Below are 24,509 nucleotides of genomic sequence, written 5' to 3'. Positions count from 1 at the left end.
CGTGGGAACTTACTAAAATATTTTTTTTATTATTCACTTTGCTCTATAACACCGAAACTCGACCTTATCTGGACCGAAGGGCAGTAGAGTTTGTGCAAATACCGGGTTATAGGGAATGGGGTTAATAAAAAAAAATAATAATAATAAGTATGGTAGCATCTAAGGAGGTTGCAAGGCTACGGAGTTCGGTCTTAGCGACCCTTCCAGCTGAGTTTTTCCACATAGTCCATGCTCTGAAGATTTTGTACAGGGTGGCCAGTCTCATATATAAATTTCCTTCTAGAAATCACAATTCAAGGAAACAAAAAAAGATGCAAATGATAGAATAAATATTAAATGGTTAGAATATAATGGGTTAATTACATAATTTAATAAAGGTAAAAAGTACTTTCAACTACACCAGAAACTGAATCCGTTATATGAACTAGTTAATCGTTAATATCCTATAGCTTTTGCTCTTCAGTTTCTATTTACATAACCTCGATAAGCTAATTTCGTTAAAATAGAGGAAAGTCATGTGTAAAGTCCTTTTTGTCTATAGTTGGAGATAACCCTTTTCGAAATTATCTTTGTCGTTAGCTAAATTCATTTTCTAAAGCAAAGTTTGTTTACATAATTAATCCGTATTAGAAACGTATAAAAGGGAAACGTCTCGGCCTGTGAGTAACGCTAATGCTTAATAGCTCATAGTCATGCTTAGACACAAACAGATATCTCTAACTTGCAGTCAACTTGCAGATAAAACTATTGTGATGATTTAATTCCAATTTAAACACTGTATTGTTTCAATTTAATCATTTGAAAATAGGACAAGGTCTGTGATCATATTTAGATTTGAGCATTAATACTCGTATTTGTGGATTTCAACACAGGGGCGGATCCAGGGGGGGGAGGTGGTGGGTTGTCATACTGCTACTTAGAGCTACTTTTAACAGCTTCAAACTCTGGGATGGGTTTTATTTATATATATAAAATAAGAAAGTTTCCTCTTCTGGGGAAGCGATCGCCCCCCTGAATCCGCCACTGTTTCAACAGCAATATGCGGGTATTGTGATTATGTAATTGCATCTGTATTCTCTCAATTTAAGTATTGAAACTATAATAATGATGACGAATTGTATGTTTTGTTGTTTATTATTAAGACAAGGGCCGTAATTATATCTAGATTTGAACATTAATTTTCGTATAACCACAAGTTACTTGGTGGACAAACTTCTAAAGTTAAATGTTAAACTAGAACGTTCAGTTAGGCAATTTTAACCTATCCTATAGCGTACAGTGAGCCGAAGGCTTCGGGAACAACTAGTAATAAAAAAAGACTCTTTTAGCCTTCCCCGCTGGTCTAATAACTAGCACGGGTCTGTGGTGCGCGTGGTCCAGAGATCAATTTCCAACTTCACTTGCTTGGATTCCAGTTTAAACTGTAGGTTCATGCCTCATATGGTCCCGGTACTGAAAAGAAAATATTTCAATTTAACGTGGTACGGTTATGTCCGTTATGCTATAGGAGACGAATGATTAAGGCAAGTGAATGATGGAATCATTGGTGGAATGAAAATGTGGGATGAAACGGAAGTAACCTATGAAAATTAACAGACACGATGTTGTCCACCATAAGCTTACTTGTTCGGAGATCGAACCAGGGACCCCATGCTCCAGAGGTAAGCGCTCTGCCACTGAGCCACCGTGCCCCTCCCTTCCGCCACTGAAAAGGAACACTGAAAACAAATAAACAAACAAAATGCTATTAACTTTCATCAGTGTTACGTAATCTGTCTAAACACTTTAAAAGGCCTCATCCCGGCGAAATTAAAATACCGCTAATTTTTTACCGCGGACCAAAATAAGATATTAAAAACCTAATTCCTCGTATATTCATCTCGTACTAAAATTTAAGAAATCGAGTTTATTCGCATGCTCCCACTGGTTTAGAACAAGATGAATTTGAAAAGGGACAAACTGAAGTCCAAAGTCCAAGGAAGATGCTCGAAAGTTTGTTCACAAACTGGATGTTCTTGCTCCTTCTCGTGTGCAGCCACTTCGAATTTATGGTCGACAAGAAAGAGATCTTTGTATCGTTGACCAGGGTGCGAATTACCGGGGGGGATGAGGGGAATTTCCCCCTCAATCACATTTTGTTCCCCCCCCCCAAAGAAGTCAGCTGAAGTATCCCCACCGGGGATGCTCGCTTTCCCCCTCAAACTATGCTTAGTATAACTCCAAATTTCACTGATTTTTGTTATTTCTTGTAAATTTAATCTTCTAGCTGTATTTCGAAATGATCGATGTAAACTGTTCAGTTTTGGTCATTTCTACTTACCACCTAATTACCCACTATTTTCAACGTTGTTTAGTAGAACTATATTATTATGACTACGGTTGTTACTTGCAACTATACCTTCGTACCCTTCAGTTCGTCATCGTTTGTGAATTTGAATGTACTAATTGCATATAACAAAGCCACATATAGATTTATAAATGTTCTTAGCGGTTGGCCAAGAAGAAGTAAACAAATGGCTTCTTCTACCATACTTGGCTAAGTTCGGATATGTCATATTCATCCTCTATCTTTGTATCGATTATCATCTTATTTTAATTTTTGTTATAACATGTTATTTCATTTTCCAGTGTACTTTTTGTTAGCACATGGTCTTCATTCCCTAGTAGGTTGTGTGTATGCAACTCAAAAGTTGCATTTAATTTGTGATAATTAGCATAGTAATCACTGCTTTTACAGTTTACGGAAATGAACTTTTCAAACTGTACTCAAAATCTGAGATATAGGTATTCTCTCGTAAGTATATGTTAACGTACACGCTGGGGGATACGCTTCTAGTGAGCAGACATGTTAATGAAGGTGATTTTTTAGGTAAATAAGCGAATAATTCAAGATTTGTTTCAGCATTTGTTAATACGACTGGTTCTCCGTGTCATTGTCCGTGTCTGTATAAGCATTTCAACTGGAGCGGGTTTTTTTAAAAGTTAACCCTTCATTTTTCCATCTTTTCGCTGTACAGTTTGCTGTCCACGCAATTAATGTTGTCTGAAAAACTTCAGTGTAATGTTTTACTTTATTTGAATAACGTAGCCCATAGTGAATCAACTCATCTTCAACCTAACAGTAAAGTAATTTTTAAGTGTTGACTTTCCGTGCCCATCACGGAATCGATATTTGGAGAAAAAAAGTCGTGATGAGCACAGCTTTAGCGGGAAGTAGAAGCACAAGCTCGAAATTTGAATTGAGTGATTTTAAATATTTGGGCTTCGATTTGACCTTGATGTGAGAAATCGGGACCAGCAACAATCCATTTCTTATTTGATAGGCTAATATCTAGATTTTCTTTAAAAAAAAAAAAAATGTCCGGTTTAACTGATAATTTTAGTGGTTTTCACAAGACTGAAGTAGATTTCTTTTCGCAACCTGTATGTATTAATGCAAAGAGGAAGCTTTCAATATGAGTGGAAAAATTAACATATGCTTGTGATCATGGTTATCACTTGGGCCGAATTATTAAGTAAATAAACCTTAGAGAGCTACGGGGACAAGAGTGAGTACAACATTAAAACACGTTCAGAAAGGTTTAGTGTGGTGTGTGTATGTCAGACAATATATATGTGCATAGTTATTGTCGGTAGATTTATTAAATTAATAAATCTCTTATTTATTACAGATGTCACACACACACACATACACACACACACACACACACATATATATATATATATATATATATATATATATATATATATATATATATATATATATATATATATATATATATATATATAATGGGGGGTAAGGCATGTATTGTCTCATTTCGAAATTTGAACCTTCAGACTATGTCCTTTAGCCTAATTTTATCCCCCCCAATATAGATTATCTAATTCGCACACTGTCGTTGACCCTGACGAACTTATAATCCACGAAGCATCCTGGATCCCTGAAAAAGAGGTCTATGTCAGATCTTTAGATCCTGTTCACCTGCATCATCTGGCAACATTTCCTCCTTGCCATCATCGGTGACCTAAAAGGATAAGTGTAACCTTCTTGGGGAAACGACAATATGCAGTTTTGAAGAATTAGAACTTGTTAATTAAACAATCTTACGGGGTTAAAATATTATTACGTTTCTATCATTTTCTAATACTTTGATTTGTTGGTGAAAAAACTACAAATATATTCAGACAGTGGCGTAACAATAGTCTTTGGCGCCCCGTAGGCAAAATCCCTAGTGGCGCCCCCTCACCCATCGAAAGGCCCCATGCATGACCATCTATAACTTATGCGTACGCGCAAAAATAGCCATAATCCGAAAATTATAAATTCGAGGTATTGACCATTTTTCTTTTTATATCGTTGTGGCATGTATTTTAAAAGTAAACTGAACCAAGTGTCCTGTTCATTAAAACTATACGCATGTAAAATTCAGACTTTTTGCAGTAGTAGTCGTTGGGTCGAGCCGGCTTCCGGTATGTAAGAACTTTGTGTTGTAGTCCTGATATCCCTCAGAATATTCCAGCACCATCCCAATCCACCATTTGCAGTGATAGACACACGCTATAAATTTTCCTGGATCCAAGACTTTTACTTCTGATATCTTCTGTTTGTGCTTTTGTATCTACCCAAACTCTATGTAGCTTTCCAATTGATGTAGAGGAAATTAGTTCAATTTTTAAACTTATTTCACCATCAGGAATGAAAGCATGATTATTTCTTGTTCCAGGTATTGTTTTCACAGGCATGAACCTATTTTCTCGAGTCGTGCGATGTTGCTGAATATCTTCAATTGATACCAAAAAAAAAAAAAAAAAAAAAAAAGTATCTAATGGATGTGATATTGTCCACAGCACCTTTATGAAAATTGCTGTGCATTTAATATTTAGTTCGCAGTTGTACTCTGTAAACTCGCACGAGTAACTAATCGCTTTGTCGTTCCATGTATGCCATCGCAAACATTTTTACCATGTGAAGTGGCAAAAAAAAATGCCACTCACATATAAGACCAAAATCTGATTTGTGCATACAAATGTTCTTGAAATTTTTACAATTTTTATATTGAGCCCCACTGAAATATATAACATGTTTAAGGAATGGTAGCTCCGTTTTTAAGTTTGCCAAGAACACTGCTAAGAATTCATGTACAGCCACACTGTCATGTCTCAAATGGTCACTGATTACGCGATCACGTTCCAAGGCTCTTCTTGGTGATTTCCGTGGTTCATTAACCTGAAATAGCCATTTGAAGAATGCCTTATTCCCTTGCAGATTCATTACTACTGAAAATTTGACTACATATTAGAAATTTTATTTTGGCCCTTAGGTTCAAATACCCAAAACCAAATTTGGTTCATACAAAATATAGGTATTTCTTCACTTTGTGCTAAAATTTCACACACGACAACTTTCACCAGATGCTCATTCCAGGGCCTGAAATTGGGACCTAAATGCTGCTATAACTCTACACCTATACAATATTCATTAGTTTTGATTGCAGATTTGAAATCTGCAGGCAAAATTACATGCGGATGAAAATTTTTATCTTCATAGCTCTTATGGTTATTGAAATAAACAATAAAATGCAGAAACAGATGTGTTTGAGTCGTGACCTTGAAGCTACTTGCGTAATTCATTACTAATTAACTATTAGGGCTGGAAAAGTTTTATTTTGGGAAATAATTATTCTCAAACATGTCTTTCAATATACAAAAAAATTATCGAAATCTGAGATCATGAATTTTTCATCATTTGTTGATTTGAAATAGAATGACTTACATGGTTGTTTCATTGTTGCAGGGAATCATAGTAACATGGACTGCGTTGAAATTTCGTACGTCGTGGAGGCATTTTTCAGTAGTGGGAGCTGCATCATCGCAGCATAACTGCATTTCAAACAACATTTTAAGAAACGTGTAGCATCATCCGAAAGATCATACTGCATGCTATTCACATCTTTCGTGAAACCGAAAACGCGAACAAAAAATAGTACCCTGGGGGACTTCGATCGTCACGTAATGCAATAAACATTGAACGTGTGTCCAATCCTATGTACTGAATTCCAAATAAGTCAACTCGTCAATTGTGTTGTCAAGTGCATAATCCACATACCCATATGTGGCGAATCCTTAATCCTTCACATCAATGAACTGAAGGGCAACACTCGAAGGGAGGTACCAGCCATCCCTGCCGACAATGTTTTTTTTTTCGAAAAAATGTTCCGGGGGGAAGCACTGCTGATACTATTCTATTAATTATTATATTATAAACATAATATTTTGGTCTCCTCCGGGGGGCACTCTCAGAGCTCCGGAGAGGAAGTCTGGAAGAAACACAGCCTACCGAAACCCTGCGGTAAACTGTCCAAATGTATTTCACATAGCGGGTAATAAATGTTCTATTCGACATACTCTATATCATCATCATAGGTATTCTGCCTTTATTGGCAGGCCACTTGCAACAGCTGAGAAGCTTCCATGCTCCACGGTCCTCCGCTAACTTCTTCGTCTTCGCGTATGATCTTTCTGTTTTAATATCATCCATTAATTGTAGTCTTTTTCGCCCCTTCCTCTCTTTCCCGCCACCATACCCTCTAGTAGTGTTGTAAAAAAACGGTTTTTTTTCTGTGAAGTTTTTTTTCAATAAAAAACATCGTTCTTTTTCATGTTTTTTTTCAAATTTCTGTTTTTTTTTTTTCTGGCAACTATTATTTATTGATTTACGTTGGAGATTATTGAAATAATCAACAGAACTTGAGTCGAAGCCCTCGTAACTTACAAATCTTTTGTTTCTTTATACGTATATACTAGCAAAATTGTGTGATTATTCCTTTCGGCCCCAGGTCATTTTTGGCGTTTTCCTACATTTCCAGTTAGTGACTTATTGTTCAAAAACCATTCATTCGATTGATATGGTTAAGGCCTTATTTTTTGGAAAATAGATGTGACTATTTTTTGGTGTAAGTTGCATTGCAGTGTTGCCAATGGGTAGGAAATTATTGAGGGAAATGTAGGGGTGAAAATTTACAAAAAAATCCCTAACCGAATTTCATTTTTTTTTGTATCTAGTACCACTCCTGCTATATCGGTTCAAATCACCAAAAAGAATCTTTGGTGTGTTGACAAGGTACAGTGAAATCCTGTAGTCGTTTGCTTCCATCCAAAGAGAGAAAGAAAAAATTCTGTCATACACATGAAATTTTGACACTTTTTACGCCTCACAAGCAAAAATCAAATATGCCGGGGCTACAACTTCTCTAATTATCCTATGGAAACTTTTTATGATGCGTTCTGTAGGGCAAAGAGGAAGCTTTCAGGTAGTGGTACGTTTGTTTCAATGTAGCCAGTAAGAGGGTAATATTAGAGGGGAAAAGGGAATTTTTTCCGAATTTTTCACCTAAAAGCGGGAATTAATTGTTTTGGCTGGAAACACTGCCATCAGACAGACGAAAACTATCTAAAAATAAACCTTAGTACTCCAAGAATATATCCTACAAGTATCATGGCGACATATAACAAAGTAAGCATGAAATTTAAAAAAAAAAATCTCATTCTACCTCTGAAATTCACCATTTTCTTACCACTTACAGAACATGGTTTATTATAAACCTCAACTGTATTTTCCCTAATTATTCTAGTGAAACTTTTTATGGTGCACTGCTTAGGCTAAGAATGAGGCTCCTAGACACTGCTACGTTTGTTCGAATGTAGCCAACAAGAAGGAAATAATAGAAATAAAAAAGGGATTTTTTTTCCAAAATTTGCCCCTAAAATCTGGAATTAAAATTTTCTGTATCTAGCAACACTGCTATCAGACACACACAAACTATCTTAAAATAAGATTTGGTATCCCTCTAATATATCCTACAAGTAGTATGACATCTAATAAAGTAAGCATGTCAATAAAAAATATCTCATTCTACCTTTAAAAAAATCAGTTATCTTCCCAATTAGAGAACAAGGTCTACTGTAAACCTCAACTGTACTTCCCCTAATTATCCTATTGAAACTTTCTATAGTGCGTTGTGTAGAGCAAAGACGAGACTTCCAGATACTGGTACGTTTGGTCCGATATAGCCAACAAGAGGGAAATAATAGAGACAAAACAGATATTTTTTCCAAAATTTCCCCCTAAAATCTGGAATTAAAATTTTCTGTATCTGGTAATACTGCTACCAGACAGACGTAAACTATCTTAAATTAAACATTGGTACACCACTAATATATTCTACAAGTGTTATGACGATATTTAAGGAACAAAACTTGTAATTATCAAAAATATATTACGGTAAACAGAAAAGTAGGGAAAAATTAGAAAAATCAAGGGTTAGAACCTAAATATGAATTCTTCGTGCGTTCCCTAATTATCCCATTGTAACGATCTGAACTTGCGTTTCTTAAGTAAGGACAAATGTTCGATTGGCGTAAGTTGACTTGCACTCGGACGTATAGGTACGGATTTATAAATAAAAATTTCTAATTTTTGCCCAAATTTAGGAAAATTTTAATTTCCCTAATTGGCAACACTGCGCGCAGGCCCGTCCAATTGATGTCATCAGCTAGGTATCCATCCGAGGTATCTACTTGGCAAGTCTTAAGGAGGTCTTTCTACAACGAAGGAAGCTACAGGGAAAAAGTAGTAAAGGAAATTTGTAATCAGAAAATTCTCGCATTTTTGGCTGGGGTGAAATTTGAGAAGGAAATTCGACACCAGAAGAAAAAAATTAATATAATAAACTATAGTCCAACCATATTTTGCAAGAATAATATCCCGATATCTTAATTAGTGTCCACACAGGAGTGGATTAAACAAATGACACACCCGTGTGTGCCACTTTGGCCACCTGGGCCACTGAGTATACATTTGATTACATTTTGTTTTACTACTAACTCGTGTTGTTGTTGTCGTTATAGTCTCGACTAATAATACTACCGTAGTTGTAAATAATAACTTTATAAGGAAAATTTTCTCCTTTTTACATCTTAGTTCCAACACTGTTGGTGAGAAATGCAGGGTGTTTCAAAATGAATTTTGGGGTTTTAAGTCTTCGTAGTACTTATTACATTTTACGTACAATTATAAACAATGCATCAAGTAAAAGAGCACCTCAAACAGTCTTTGCTACAAGTGTTCAATGTGAGATTCATTCGTCACACGGCACACATCTAGTCGATAGGCGAGAAAGGCCCATAAACTTTCCGCCATATGGCACAAAATACATTCAATTTAGGAGAGTCTCGTTTCAAGTGTACCATCTCCTGAGGATTTGCTGACGGCCAGATACAAACATTATGAGTGTTCACATTAGCTCTTAGGTGAAATGTTGATTTACCACTGAAGACGACACGATCCAGAAAATCTTCATTGTTATGCAGCAATATTTCACTTGCGAAATTGGCATGTAAACCGTAGTCTGTAGACTTTAGACCTGTAGCAACTGCAAACGATAAGGATGTAGTTGCAAGTGTCTCCTTAATATTCTTCACACAGACCGTTGCATTGTACAGATTCAGTCTTTATTAAAACACAAAAAACTTTCTGCTCTCCAGTTTACATCTTTGCTGCTTGCTGTTTCTAACGGCAGACAGAAGAAACAATGCATGTACATGCGTGCGTTCAAAACTGTTTGAGTTGCTCTTTCATTTTATATAATATTTATAATTGTAAGTTAATTGTAATAGATACTACAAAGTTTCAAAACCCTAATATTAATTTTGAAACATCCTGCATTGCTTCAATTTGAGTCATCCTATATTCGTGTCTTTTATATACATATCATCAGGGCCGGTCCTAGTCAATTTGTCGCCCCATGCAATATCATAATTTGCCGCCTCCCCCTTTCTCCAGAAAGAACAAATCTTAAAAGTCATGATTTTAAGTATGCTACTCCAGCATGAACAACAAAGGTGAGGGTAAGTGCAGTTGCACTCAGAAAGGCTTAACCCTTATCAGGGCAAGACATTTTTGTAACGTAAACGGGCAACCGGGGCCTGTGAGGCCCAGTGTCACTTACTGTTCAGACTAGTCTAGAATGTACCGGTATATATTTTTGTCAAGTAGCGAAACTTCGTGTCACGCTTTTGTAAGCCGACCAAGCAGAATAGCAAATCCGGTCCAGACATTTTTGTAACGTAAACGGGCAACCGGGGCCTGTCAGGCCCAGTATATATTTTAAGTGCAGAACACTCAAAATTCAATGTCTGTTGCCGCATACTGTTCCGACTAAAGGTTACAATAGTCACGTGTTCAATATATAATTATGTGACAATTTGATCTAATATTTGACAGGAATTTCACTAAAGTTATACGGGGCCTCCTAGGCGCCGGTTGCCCGGTTACGTCAGGAAAAGATTTTCAAATTAAAAAAAAAAAAAAAAAAGCTTTACCAACTCGATATGTTCATGATTTTAACTTCGACGAAAGATAGAAGAATTCAGTATTTTATGTCTTCTAAATATGTATGGTTATTGAGAAATTTTAGAAAAATGAAGCTACTGGGCCTGGGAGGCCTCGGTTGCCCGGATAAGGGTTAAATACTCACTAAAAATGCAATCCCATTGTGTGTGTGTGTTTTTTTTTAAATATTAATCTATTATGTTAGTGAAACATAAGGCAAACACACCTGCAGAGGATAGATGGTAATCCTTTTTATAGAATTCACTATCGAGCTTCAATCTCAATGTATCAGTTTGCAATTCCAGTGCAACTAGTTCTTTTATCTTTATTTCTTGATTTCTCTTCTATATCTGTTAACATTTTCTTAAAAACTTGTTTCTATCTTCAATGATAAGGAACTTGTTTCTGACAAAAACAAGACTAGTTGTCATGTCAAAACTGTGATAATTTACTAAATGGAACAGATATTCACTACTATTCGAGAATTGGAATTCTTGCATTTGGCAACAATCAAGCAATTTGTGCTCGGATTTATTCGACTATTTGCTTTAGCATTGTCCATGTGGCCTTAAACTAATGCATCCTAAACATAATTTATGAATGTAGTATTCAAATAGAAGGTCAGCTTAGTAAATGCAACTACCATCATCATAAAGTCTGTTTCCAACAAGAAATATTTAATTTAAATAATATACTTATGACAGATTTTGCCGGACCATCCAAACTTGCCACTCCATGCAAATGCACGTTTTGCATATATGGTAGAGCCGGCTCTGCATATCATATGTATCTAGTCGACAAATTATTTATATATGACATTTAGAAAAATACTATTAGGCAAATTAGCATTAGTTTTTATCTTTAGACAAGTTATATGAATTTTATACTGTTCGTGACATTATTTTCGTACTTATTAAAGACCTGCTTTCACGAAAAAACAAAATTTAATTTCTACTTTTATTTCTTAGTTGATATTGATGTAAACTGCTGAAACCCGAATTGTTAATAGGTATGGTATTCATGTAAATTGTAAAATATTTGTAGCGTATCAGTATCTAGCGTTTAATTTATGTTGCATTTTACGGTGATTATACCTACATAAAAATATTTAATACTTAAATAGACGTAAGATGCATTAGAAATGACTATTTGAAAAAAAACGAAATTTAGAAAAAAAACGAGAGGCAATGTTTTTTTTCTAAAAAAAACGTACATTTCTGAAAAAAAACGAACGGTTTTTTTTCTATTTACAACACTACCCTCTAGGACGTCCCTCATGATACAATCTCTTCTTAGGCAATGTCCCAACCAGTTTCTCTTCCTCTTCCTAACAATATCTAAAAGTGTTATTTTCTCACCCACCATTTCTAACACTCTCTCATTCGTTTTCCGCTCGACCCAACTAATTCTTTCCATTCTTCTCCACACCCACATTTCGAAGGCTTCCAGTCGATTTTCATCACATTTTCGTAATGTCCACGTTTCCGCCCCATACAGTACAACACTCCACACGAAGCATTTTATGAGTGTTTTTCTCAACTCTTTATTCAAGGTCCCACAAAACAGACTTTTCTTCTTCCTAAAGGCTTCTTTCGCCATTCCTGTCCTTGCTTTTATTTCACGTTCGCACTTCATGTTATTACTAAGAATACTACCCAGATATCGAAAACTATTCACTTGCTCTATTTTCTTCCCTCCTACTTTTATATTTGACACAGACCTCTTCGTTCCAATCACCATGGCTTTTGTCTTTCTAACATTTATTTTCATCCCATATTCTTCAAGGCCCTTTCTAATTTTGCTAACATTTTATTGATTTTCTTTTCAGATTCTGCAACAAGTGCCATATCGTCTGCAAATCTTATGCATCTAATCATTCTACCTCCTACCGAAATGCCATCATCATCATGTAAACTCTTTTTCACTATCTCTTCTAGATAGACATTAAATAGTGTTGGCGAGAGGCAGCATCCTTGTCGAACTCCTCTTCCAATTGCACTCTCTTCCATCAGTTCTTCCCCTATCCTAACACTTACTTGTTGGTTCATGTATAAGTTTCTTATGAGTCCTCTATCTTTCCATTCCAACCCTATCTTCGTTAGAACTCCCAACAACAATTCCCAATTCACGCGGTCAAAAGCCTTTTTTAGATCAATAAATCTTTTTCTATAAATGCATTTTAAATATGTCCCTGCAATATGGCCCACCACACCCTGTATATTAGGGTGCTCCTTATTTTTCGCGTATTTCCTTTCAGGTTTCTCAATGATCATAATTGGAAGGTGGGGAATAAATGGTGAATGTACCCACCTTGCAATTAAAAATATGTCTTACGATGACTTACAAAAATAAATGAATTTATCTCCACCCCTTTCATATTAAAATATATGTTCAGCGAAATATTTGTAAACGTTCTCCGATTTTTATGAATCATAGTGAAATTGGTAAAGGATAAGACAATGAAAATCTCCAATAATAATAATAATAATAATAATAATAATAATAATAATAATAATAATAATAATAATAATAAACAATTATCTTTCGTTTTCATAATGTGCCGCATCAGTAGTAATAAAACAAACATCAAAATTTCATGAAGCACCCAAGACAGAGTTCAGTATTAAAAGGCAGAAAAACACTATCTTGAACGATTTGTCCATCGTCTCCATTATAACTTATAACATGTGTTACATCTCTGCAAATTTTCAGCAGTCTCTCAGCAAATTTTCAGAATTTTCCATTTGTTCTTTTGACCGAGAATAGGAGAGATGATAATGAACAAAATTAAATTCGGTATTTCAACCGATTTAATTATGTTATGGTCTATATATGCTGAGAAAAAATAGTTTTGATATATATCTGTCTGTTTGCCAATTGCCTATTTTTCTGTTTATCCTTTGATATGTAAACATTCCTAGATACCAAATTTTAAGGCGTTTATAAGACTCTATAGAGTAGTTTTGTCGACTTCCAGTTCTTTCTTCAAGAATAATGTGAATAATATACTGAAAAGTGATAATCAAAATTCCATTTACTCGAAAACAACGGGACTGGAAAGACTAAAAATCAATCTTTATTTTGATAGTGTACCTGGCAGAAACTAGTAATATTGAAATTAGATTTTTATTTTTATATGTGATCTCTAATAGAGATTAATAAATGGAGATGTTTTTCAAATGTCTTTATGATTTCACAATTTCATAGTGATATTAGTTATTAATCTAGTACAAAAATTCGCTCATTAAAACATAAATTCCCCTTCACCATTTTAGACAGATTAGGATTAGGCAAGATGGAAATTCCCATCTCGCTTAAAATGGCGTAAATTATCTTGTAGAAATACTGCTGATAAGTCGTTAGGCGAGACGGGATTGAACCAGTTTAGGTATCGAACTAAATTACTTCGGTTAAAAAGAAAACTTGAAAAAATTAAACGAACTTAAAAAAATAATCCACTTCAAGAACTCTAAAATACAGAAAATAAAAACTTTTTTTAAAAAAATAATAATATAACATTAACCGACTTAAACAATAGCGCTAAAAAAGAAGAAAATAAAAACAAAAATTAAAAAAAAATAATAAATCGCTTAAAAGCTCAAAATATTTCATTATCTACAAAAAATTTTGAAGTCTGTGCCAAGCAATGTTGCCACACTTGGTACAATTGTATCAAATTCAGCCCTCTTTTCATTCAACGGCCCGTTGGTACCACGCTGGCATTTTCAACCCCTTTTGTGGAAAAGTTGGTACAATTCTACCCAATTCAGCATCATTTAACAAATGCTTGTCACATTTTCAAAAGTGTCAGTAAGACTTTTCCTACATCTCACGTTACTCATACTGTGTTGGATTCTTTAAAAAAAAATGCTGATGAACATTCATTCTATGACGCTGTACCACATAATACTACGAACTTTGTGTGGAAAATTCGTAATTCGAAGTCTATCGGGAAACAAGTGAAGCTAGATGGGCGCATGAAGCGGACGAGAAAGCAGGGTGGTGGACATTTTAGCTTCGGAGGAAAAAAAAAAAAAACGTTGAAATAAGTGTTCGATATTCTGGATTCTGGTTAATTTGAAATTGAGGCGCGTTTGGTTTCCTTACGAAACATAGTAAAGATAATGACTGTTTTCCGTTTTAATTTGTGGCCTTTGTTAGAAAATTTTCATCTACCTCCACGGTTGTTCGGGGTCCTCCTATTTGAATGTTTAATTTTTTTTTTTTTAAAAAAAAGAGCACTTTCTTGATTGGAACTCTTGGAAGAGGGGGAAGGGGAGTGTTCTAGAACTTTCTCTCTTTTAGTTTCGTGTTTTAGAACTATGTATTACACTGGTATAAAATAATATTTTTCAGCCCACTTTAGAGCTAGAACTGTGGCAACACTGGTGCCAAGCCAAACAAACTAGAGTAAAACCTATCCTTAACGGATCCTTTATTAAACGGAATCTTGTGTTTAACGGAAATATTTTACGGTTCCATGAATTTACTAGCGAAAATCGTGTTAAATTCCCTCCGTTAAGCGGATACTGTTAAGTTGAGTTGATTTTGAGTTCAACTTTCCTTTCAGCAACGAGGTTATATGAGACAGGACCTATTGATTAACGTGGAACCTGAACCACATGAACTCCCACCGGGAATCAAACCCGGGGCTCCCACGCCAAAGGCGTGTACTCTAACCGCTTACCCACGAAGGTGCTCTAAATGGAAACTGTATTACGCAGGCAACAGAAATCAAAATAAGTCTCTTAACGGAAAATTTCACGGTACGGGGTGCAGCATTTAGAAAGTGAGTGACATCCTATGAGAGGTTAGATACATACAGGTTGGTCCAAAAGTAGGTATACAGCCCAGGGGCGTCATTTCAGACTTCGCTTGGGGGGGGGGGCAAGAGCACTTGCAACATAAGATTTTCACGTTTTGTACTACTATATTAGTAGACAATCGATTAAAGTATGTATTCCTCAAACTCTTGGGGGGGGGAATTGCTCCTCCTGCTCCCCTTAAATGACACCCCTGATACAGCCTCGTACTGTTCAACTCATTGCTTTTAATATCATTTTTTATTGTTATCCATCAGATAGACTTAGTTTCTTTATTATTTGTTCTTAATGTCTTTTTACTTATATCTTAAGCCCGGAACAGCTGAAGCAAATAAACCTATATGTTAAAATGTTATACTTGATCAATGCAGGGGTATATACCTACTTTTGGGCCACCCTGTATATATTTTTAGCAAAACAGACAGTGATGTGCAAATCGTAGCAGATATGACAGATATAATCTTTAATTGAGAATTATACGGTAAGTCTGAAAGTAGAAGAGGAGATGGAGGAAGAAGAGAAATTAGACATTGAGTTGAAAGACGAATGTAGGCTAAAGACGTATCAAGATTCTGTCAAAACTTTAAAGGAACTGCAACATTTGTGTTTCTTCGAAATTATACTATATGCTTAATGTGGTTTCCCAGACTAAAGTCCCTGTGGAAAGTTGAGCAGACAAACAGCTATGTGTACAGAAAACCTTGATTATTGGAAAAATTACTAAGGTACGTACAGGATCCTTTTTATCTCAGTAGGCCTATGTCCATTTACGCATGCATTTTTTTTTTTTTTTTTGCATAGCTCTACCTTCGTTACCCTTGCGAGTACCGTTCCAGCTAAAGACAGGTTTCACTGTAATTCCTCACAAAATTATCATCCAAATTAATTATATATTAGGCAATAATTTGTTTGGCTTTGGCTTTTTTTTTCTGAGATGACCTGGCATCATTTGTTTCTAGTTCTAGTAGGTCTAAAAGAAAATTTAAATTATAATCAAAATGACAACTTGCTAGTACATATTGAATAATTGCAGACAAGTGTCTTTGTAAACAAATGCCAGTCAGAGCAAACCGCTATGTCAGCAAAACCTCCATTAATTTCCAAATGTCAGCGTTTTATGTAACAAGCATTTCGAGGACGCAGAAATATTAACCTGAATCCATTTTGTTTGTGAAAGATCTGTTACTACAGAATAAAATGAACAAAAAATAAGGTTATTTTCATCAATATCAAGACAATATGTATTAATATACAAAATGTTGCAAAATATATACGATAAAAGTCTTTCATTACAGTACAGAGTTATTGCTAAAACACTTTATTAAAACAAAATTAGAATTAGCACATGTCATACAAAATATTTATTGGTACATCTCAATTGAGGTTCCTTTGTTTCGCTCTTCAACTGTCATCAGTCAATTAGTTTTTATGCAGTAGTTCCCTGATTTGTGATTTTCAACTTTTGTGGCGTGAAGCGTGTTGTGTACATAGTCTATGGCCCACGTGTGGCAAATTATGAATTTCGGGAACAGTCGTTTGGAAACATTCGTGTTTTTTTATGCGATTTCCTTATTCATGAGTGCTTGTAGTGGTGAAATTTCTAACCAAAACAATCCAATAGACACGCATTTCGCAGAAAATGATAATCAGGTTTTTAATTTCAATTTTGCTGGTAATGATATAACTAGAAACGTAAATCTTAACAGACCTACAGTTGATACACGAGAAGAAAATTGTGTTAAAGACTGTTGTAGAACGAGATCGAAAAGATGTTTGGCAATTTTCAATATATTCAGGGAAATTTTGCGTGGACTTGAAGGTGGTGGTGGTGAACATCGAGTGGATTTATTCGCAGACAATCCAGCAGGCGATTTCAACGACTTTGAAGGTGGTTTATTGCATATGTTAGATGCATTCAAATAAAAAGGTGAGCTTTAAAAAAGTATCTAAAATTTGGTTTGTAGAATTGTTTGGGTATAGTCTAGGTTTCGTTTCACACTGAAGTACAGTATTTTTGTGTTGATTCACAATGTCGTAAGACAATTGAAGTAAGAAACTGCGACAACTGGTTTGTGCAAAGCTAGAAATATCAACGTTGGAATCTAATATGCTGACCACATATCACACAGATAATATAACTGACCAGACATAACCCTTCATTAATTAAGACTGAACGCACATGAAAAATATTTCTGTGGGGAAATGTTACAATTTTGATGCTGTTATTGAAATTAAGAAGTATAGTGTTAAAAATAAGTTCGCCATCCTGTTTTTTTTAAGCTTAAGTGTACATATAAATAAGTTAAAATACAGTAAGTTAAAATGTAATAAGGTTAAAGGACTTCCTAAGAAGATATCATAATTGATTTATCATTATAAAATATAATTTACTAAGAACCGAAAAACAAACTACAACTTCGAAAATTATAGGATATTTAAGATATTTTTACTGTCTTATCAAGTATGAAGATCATACTGTTGTTAATAATAGTATCCTATTTTCTGCAATTGAGGTGGAGAGTCTGACATGAGTTCTTTTTTTCAAAACGTTTTCTGACAACTGGATTCGTTACGATAGACTTTTTCCATCTGAGCCTCCTTACTCACATTATATCATTCCATGGAGTTTTCTTCTTGAATATAGGCAGGGGCGGATCCAGGGGGGAACTTTCTTGTTTAATATATAGGGCTATAAATCAAATCCATTCCAGAGTTTGAAGCCCTTAAAAGTAGCATTATGACAACCCACCGGCCCCCCAGAAGTCGGTCCTGGATCCGCCCCTGGATATAGGAGGCTATCTAGAACACTGAAAAAATGCACCTTGTCTTTCGTTTAAAACTTCTTACTCTTGTTATGGAGGGCGTCATGGTGGCTCAGTGGTAGAGTGCTTACCTTTGGTGCGTGGGGTCACTGGTTCGTTCCCCGGCCAAGTAAACTTGTGGTGGACAATATCGTGGGATTTCTCAGAATACTCCTGTTCCCTCCCTCATTCTTATTCCACCATTTCCTCCATCATTATTCACGTGCCTGAATCATCGTCTTCCTTAGCCTAAAGGGTATAAACGTGGGACGTTAAATCAAAAAATAACTTCTTCTTCTTCTTGGACATGTAAAAAATCGAAAAAATGAAATGAAATGAAATCTTTGAGTTTTACGTCCCACGGTTATGCCGGTTAGGCTAAAGGAGACGGTGATTATGAGAGATGAGTGAAAATGGTGGAATGAAGAAAGTGGGAGGAAACGGGAGAACCCCGAGAAAACCCACGAGCACGGTGTTTGTCCACCACAAAGTTCACTTGGCGGGGGCTGGGATCGAACCCGGGACCCCAAGCACCAGAGGTGAACGCTCTACCACTGAGCCACCGCGCCCCCCTATGTAAAAAAATCGAGTCAAACGTATCAAAGTGTGAAATGTACAGGACGTAAGGCAGAAAATTCAGGAGGATAGCTATTGCTGATGAACAGTTACGTCGAATATGGATTGAAATTGAATTCCAGTTGGATTGTGCTCCGAACACTCGTGCATTTTGTGGCCATGATCCCGAGTTCGTCTGCCGGTGGGGATACAAACTTGGGTAATGGTTCGAATTCTTACTTTAAACAATAGATTCCGTTTTATGAAATGAAATATAAGTCTTTGAATTTAACGTCCCACAATTATGCCCTTTAGGCTAAGGGAGATAATGATTAAGGCAGTGTTTCTCAAAGTGTGGGTCGCGACCCATTGGTGGGTCGCGGGCCGTTTCTTTGGTAGGTCGCGATTTTTTTCTTTTAATTCTGAAAATTTAATTTTGATGCAGAAACATATGTTGTAAAGTAAGTACCATTCAGGAAGTTAAAATTAATGAGCGTTTGTTAATGAGGTGAAGAGTAAGTGGTTATTCATAGCCCTGCCCTGTTGTACAGTCAGTAGAGATGCTGGGTTAGGATGGAAAGAGAATGGGTGAGTCAAAATCTGTCACGGGGTAGGGCATTGCGTTGAGAATAGTGTGAGCTCTGTGTTACCTTTATATGAAAAAAAAAATTAGAAATATGATTTACAAAATTTAATTGGTTTGAAATACCAACATAAAAGTAGGTGGGCCACAAAGTACTTTTCAATATTGAATGTGGGTCGCGGTAACAACAGGTTTGAGAACCACTGGATTAAGGTAAACAAATAATGATGGAGGAATTAGTGGAATGACAAAATGGGAGGAAACGGGAGTACACCGAAAAAAACCTGCGGACACGATGTTGTCTACCACAAATTTACTTGGACAGGAATCGAACCCGGGACCCCACGCACAAGAGGTAAGCGCTCTACGACCGAGCCTACATGTTCCCTGATTCCGTTTTATGTAGCACCTTTCTGAAAAGCGGCGTTGAACTCCAACTAACGAACTAAGCACAGCAAAGTCTACCAAGGGCGCCCATCAAGGGGGCAAGGTGGGGCGCTCGCCCCCCTCTATAGGAAATTGTACTTGGGAATATAGAAGACCCAATAGAATTTTTACATTAGTTACAGCAAAATTTGAAACTATATTTAAAATATCGCTTATACTTGCCCCCCCCCCCCCTTGGAAACCATAATATGGGCGCCCTTGAAGTCTACTGATTCGTTAAAAAAAAGTTCATTAATTAAGTTACACGAAATAAAATAATATTATTACTGGAATCGTGATCACTGTGGTGTTGAAAACTGGTAACGTAGTTTGTGGACTTCCTATATTATGCAAACATCATCAGTATGTTCAAGTTCGAATTTTTGAATTTTGCATATTTATCCACCATCGAGGTTGTAAAGCGGCTCACTATTAGAGGGTTTATCACTGGTGCGTAGGGTCCTTAGCTCGATCCCTGCTTAGTAAGTTTCTGGTGGACAACATCGGTTAAAAGGTAAAAATATTTTTTGAAGTTAAAAGTCCCTATGCCGTAAGAGTCGGTGGACCACCGATGGGCAACTAGTGACATCTCGGCAAAAATTGGCGTCCCCGTAGTGATGATCCGCGGTGACTCCGCTTCTGTCTTGAAAATTAAACCACCAGCGGCCCACGCAGCAGAGACGCGACAAAACGACAATGAACCACAAAATTACTTCCCCAAAATATGTTAACTCGCGTTAAAGCACTAAGAGAAAAGTATCAAGTGATGGGCGCGAACCACCAACCGTTTATGATTATTAGGTGCGTGTTCTTCCGACTTTTCCACTTTTTTTTTTTTTTTTTTTTTTTAACTAAAAGTTAAGAGATTCACTGAACGTGCCTCATTAACTTGCTTACCTACTTATTACTAGTTTTTACTTAATTTTACTCGCTTTACCAGTAACCTAGAACGACAGGGACACGAACACAGAAACATCGAGGACAGTTAAAATTCCAAAGGCTCTCTTACCGGGAATTGAACCGGGAACCCCGTACACCAAAGGCGCACGTGCTAGCAACCAGATCAGCGGGGAAGGCGCCACGGAGGCTATGAAGAAACCTTTGCTTTTAGAGGGATAAATGTTGAGCTCTTTTTAATTTGGCCAATCAGAGTACACCTTTAATCGTGCATATTCGACGATAACCGTTTGAGATCAGACAAAATGCGTTCGCCATTTAATTTTATAAGAAAATGATGCAAGTCTATTTACTTTATTTCATACTTCTCCCGTATTCACTTTCTAATGATCGGCGATAGTTGCCGTCTAAATTCATGCAATTATATGCACTCATTTCACTTCATGATGTAGAGTCAGGACTTACTCTTGACCCCCGGATCTCACTTTAGGAACAGCTCGTCAGGAAAAAATAATATATAATAATAACCGCATCCACATGACTAGCGATAATTCGTGTTGGTCTCTTCGATTCTCCTTAACGAATCGAATAAGCGCGGACCAAAGTGAAGTCCTCGCTGCTATGCAGTTGTAACTTCAACACTACGATTCTAGATATCTGTTTCGACTCGACGAAACTCTGCCGCCAGTAATTCTTCGATGCGTCACTATACCGACGATCAACATTTACCGACAAGTGGACCACTAGATATTACGCGGGGGTGTTGTAAGGTTAACAGATTTTCTTGATTAAATCTCAATAAATATTGCTTGGGATGTGAGAGGGTACATAACATTGACTGCTTCAACTACCCACATGTAGATTCATTCACAAATTCTATTTACTGTTTATTTTATGATAGAAGAGTACTTTTAGTTTTTAAATTTTCCAATACATGTTTAAAATAACATCTCACATTTACTTTGTCAGCAATGCACAAGAGGCAAGCACTGAATATTCTGAAAATTATTTGACACCATATTCTCTTTTCTATTTTAACAACATAATTGTGGTTGCATTATGATGATATAGCAGATATTTTATATCTAGATTAATTTCTTCTTGCTCCAGTTAACATTCTTAACAACATGTGCATTTACGACTGCTCTAATATTCATTTAATGAACTTGCATTTTATGAAGTGCCTTCTAGAAATGTCCTAAATTCTCTAAACACTTAAGAAAACATGATTAAACTAATTTTATCCAATAATTTTGCCTCAATCATTGTACGCGTGGACTTCCACCTTTTAACAATTTTACGAAACAATTACACATTATTTCTAAGTATAATATTGTAAACCAAACACTCATTTTACATCAAATATGACCATTTCAAACACAATTATTACATATTCAAAATGGTCGAGTAAGTTATTATAATAATCGTGTTATAAATTCATGACTTTTTCAGTAAATTTATTCCGAACATTTTTAGTTTTTATTTTTACTTTAATAAGTGCTGGTGATTCCAATGAAATGCCGAAGAATTTCTACTATGTTGGACAATTTTTAATCTTAATTACTTATTGTAGTAATGTAACATGTTCTATAAGGTCAGTATCTGGTAACACTGGAGTGAAAATCGCGTTTCCTGAATCTAAAAGATTTCCGATTGGACAGAGTGATTACAAATCCAGAGACGTTAGTACGGAAATAGATACGAAGTTTTATCCGTATCTGAACACTATAATGTTAAAAAATGCGTTTTATAATTTGGAAAAATATCAGAGATCACCAAGGTGTGTTAAACAAGTAGTGACGGCTTTTAAACAATTTTTTCTCGAAATGAAAGAGAAATTCAAACGGCCAAGCTCGAGACCAAGTGGTTCGTCGAGAAATGCATATGGAGATCGTGAAGAAATTCGTGGGCATGAAGGATTGATGCACCTATTGGACTTTTTGATGTGATTCTACGTAAGTATTTTATTTATGTCATTATTTTCTTTACTATGGGTATAAATAAAAAATAACTGACTAGTTATCGTGAGGGATTCTGAGTTCGACTATCCTGAGTAAACTTCGGTATTGGCTCATATTTGTGACTGAATTATAGAGCTTTCTTACCTAACATTGTTAGGGTCATCAAATCTAGGAGGCTGAGGTGGGCAGGTCATATAGCCAGAATGGAAGAAACTAAAAAAACTTTCAAAGTTTTAACTGGAAATCCAATCAGAAAGCGGTCATTAGGAAGACCTAGTTGCAGATGGGAGGGCAATATTAAGATGGATTTCGCAGAAATAGGAATACAAAGTAGAAACTGGATCCAGTTGGCTAAGTACAGAAGCCAATGGAGAGCTTTTGTGAACGCGACATTCAACTTTCGAGTTCCATAGGCCATAGAGCTAGTTAGTTGTAGAGCTATCTGAATTAAGAAGTAGAAATATCGGAAACTTTTAGCTTTATATTGTTCACACTTCAGACAATTAAAAACAGTGCAAAGGAGTACAGAAGTGAATATATAGCAGGGTTGGAAAGAAAGTTTTTTCAAAAAAAGAAGAAGAACAAAACATGTGTTTAAAACATGAAAAAGGTGTTCAAAATGTTTTAAACATATTTGAAAACACACACGAAAAAAAAACATGTTTTAAACATTTTGAACAGTTTAAAACATGTTTCAAAATCGTGTAATAATGTATTTATTGACTTTTTTTTAGGGATGCGCACGAGACGAGTCGAGACAGGATTTTCCTGACAAAATTCGAGTCGAGACACGGGTCTTCCAATAGTGAAATATACATTTTTCGAGTCGAGACATCACTTTTACAGCACATTTTCGAGACGAGACAGCCAAAAATTTTGTCTCGTGCGCATCCCTAACTTTTTTGCTCTTGCAACCGATCTTTTCATTTATTTTATTCTCGTTAAGACTACACAGAACATTCCGTAGTTGGATATAGAATATTCCTCAGTGTTGGGTACAGAATATTTCAGTATAGATTAGTAATTCTCAACTTATTTCATATCACGACCTCTTATTATTACACCCTCTTGCCAGTGACTCTCATAAGTACTTCTTGGTTGTAATAAGCTTTTAGAGTTTAAATCTACCTACTACAGAGATTTCACACAATCTATCAATATACACGGCAAAACAAAGTCCTCACCATCGTTGTGTATTGAGAACGGGTTGAGGGAGAATGATGAAACTTAGAAGTAGTCTGACACATCAGATGGTGCTATCAAGCATTATGGTGGACATCTTTGTTTGATATTCGAAATTTCAAATGCTTAAAGGCTAGAATTTTACCAGAAATACGATTGTGCGGTTATTTTTTGTCCTAAAGCAAGTCATTTCAGAGTTACCGCTTTTGAAAGTTTTCTAGTTATACCTTTAGGGGCTAAGCTCGCGTTTTCTGGAGGTGGGTGAGATTTCTGTTACAAACTTTGATTACTATTACAGAACACTGATGCTAATAAAATTATTTTAAAATAATAAATTTTCAAAAACTAATGTTTGAAGCACACTTCATGTTGTGCTAACTTTAGAATATTTTCTGCAAGTCTATGTAATTGGTTGTTTTTTGAGTCAATGATTTATTGAAGAAATGCAATAAATTGGGCGTTCAGAGCACAATGGATCTAAATTCATTTTCAATAAAGTTGTTTGATCAGTAACTCTATTTCAAACCGTAATATCTTCACAGTCAAGAGTCCAAAACAAATGTAACTAAAACCATACGAAAGGGCGTGATATAGTTTCATATGACAGCCACTAGATAGGGGCGTCAGTGAGACAGGAGGGCAACCGCCCCATCCTTACCCTGAATTTCAGATTTTGGGGACAGTAAGGCAGCTTTAGAAATCTTTTGATAAGCAAAGTCCAACAGAACAAGCTTGAGATCCTTACACCTAATAAATACGGAGAACATACAGATGATTAAAACTGGAAAGTTGTTTAGGCCCAATTTCCAGAATTTTAAGCAGGCCCGAAACACGAAAGTAGAGTCACTTTTGGAATCCTTGGGTCAAAAAATATAGATAGAGCAATATAGG

This window comes from Thermobia domestica, chromosome 9 (assembly GCF_964235325.1).
Source record: "Thermobia domestica chromosome 9, izTheDome1.hap1.1, whole genome shotgun sequence".
Lineage (NCBI taxonomy): Eukaryota > Metazoa > Arthropoda > Insecta > Zygentoma > Lepismatidae > Thermobia > Thermobia domestica.
Note: the sequence above shows the minus strand (reverse complement) of the source record.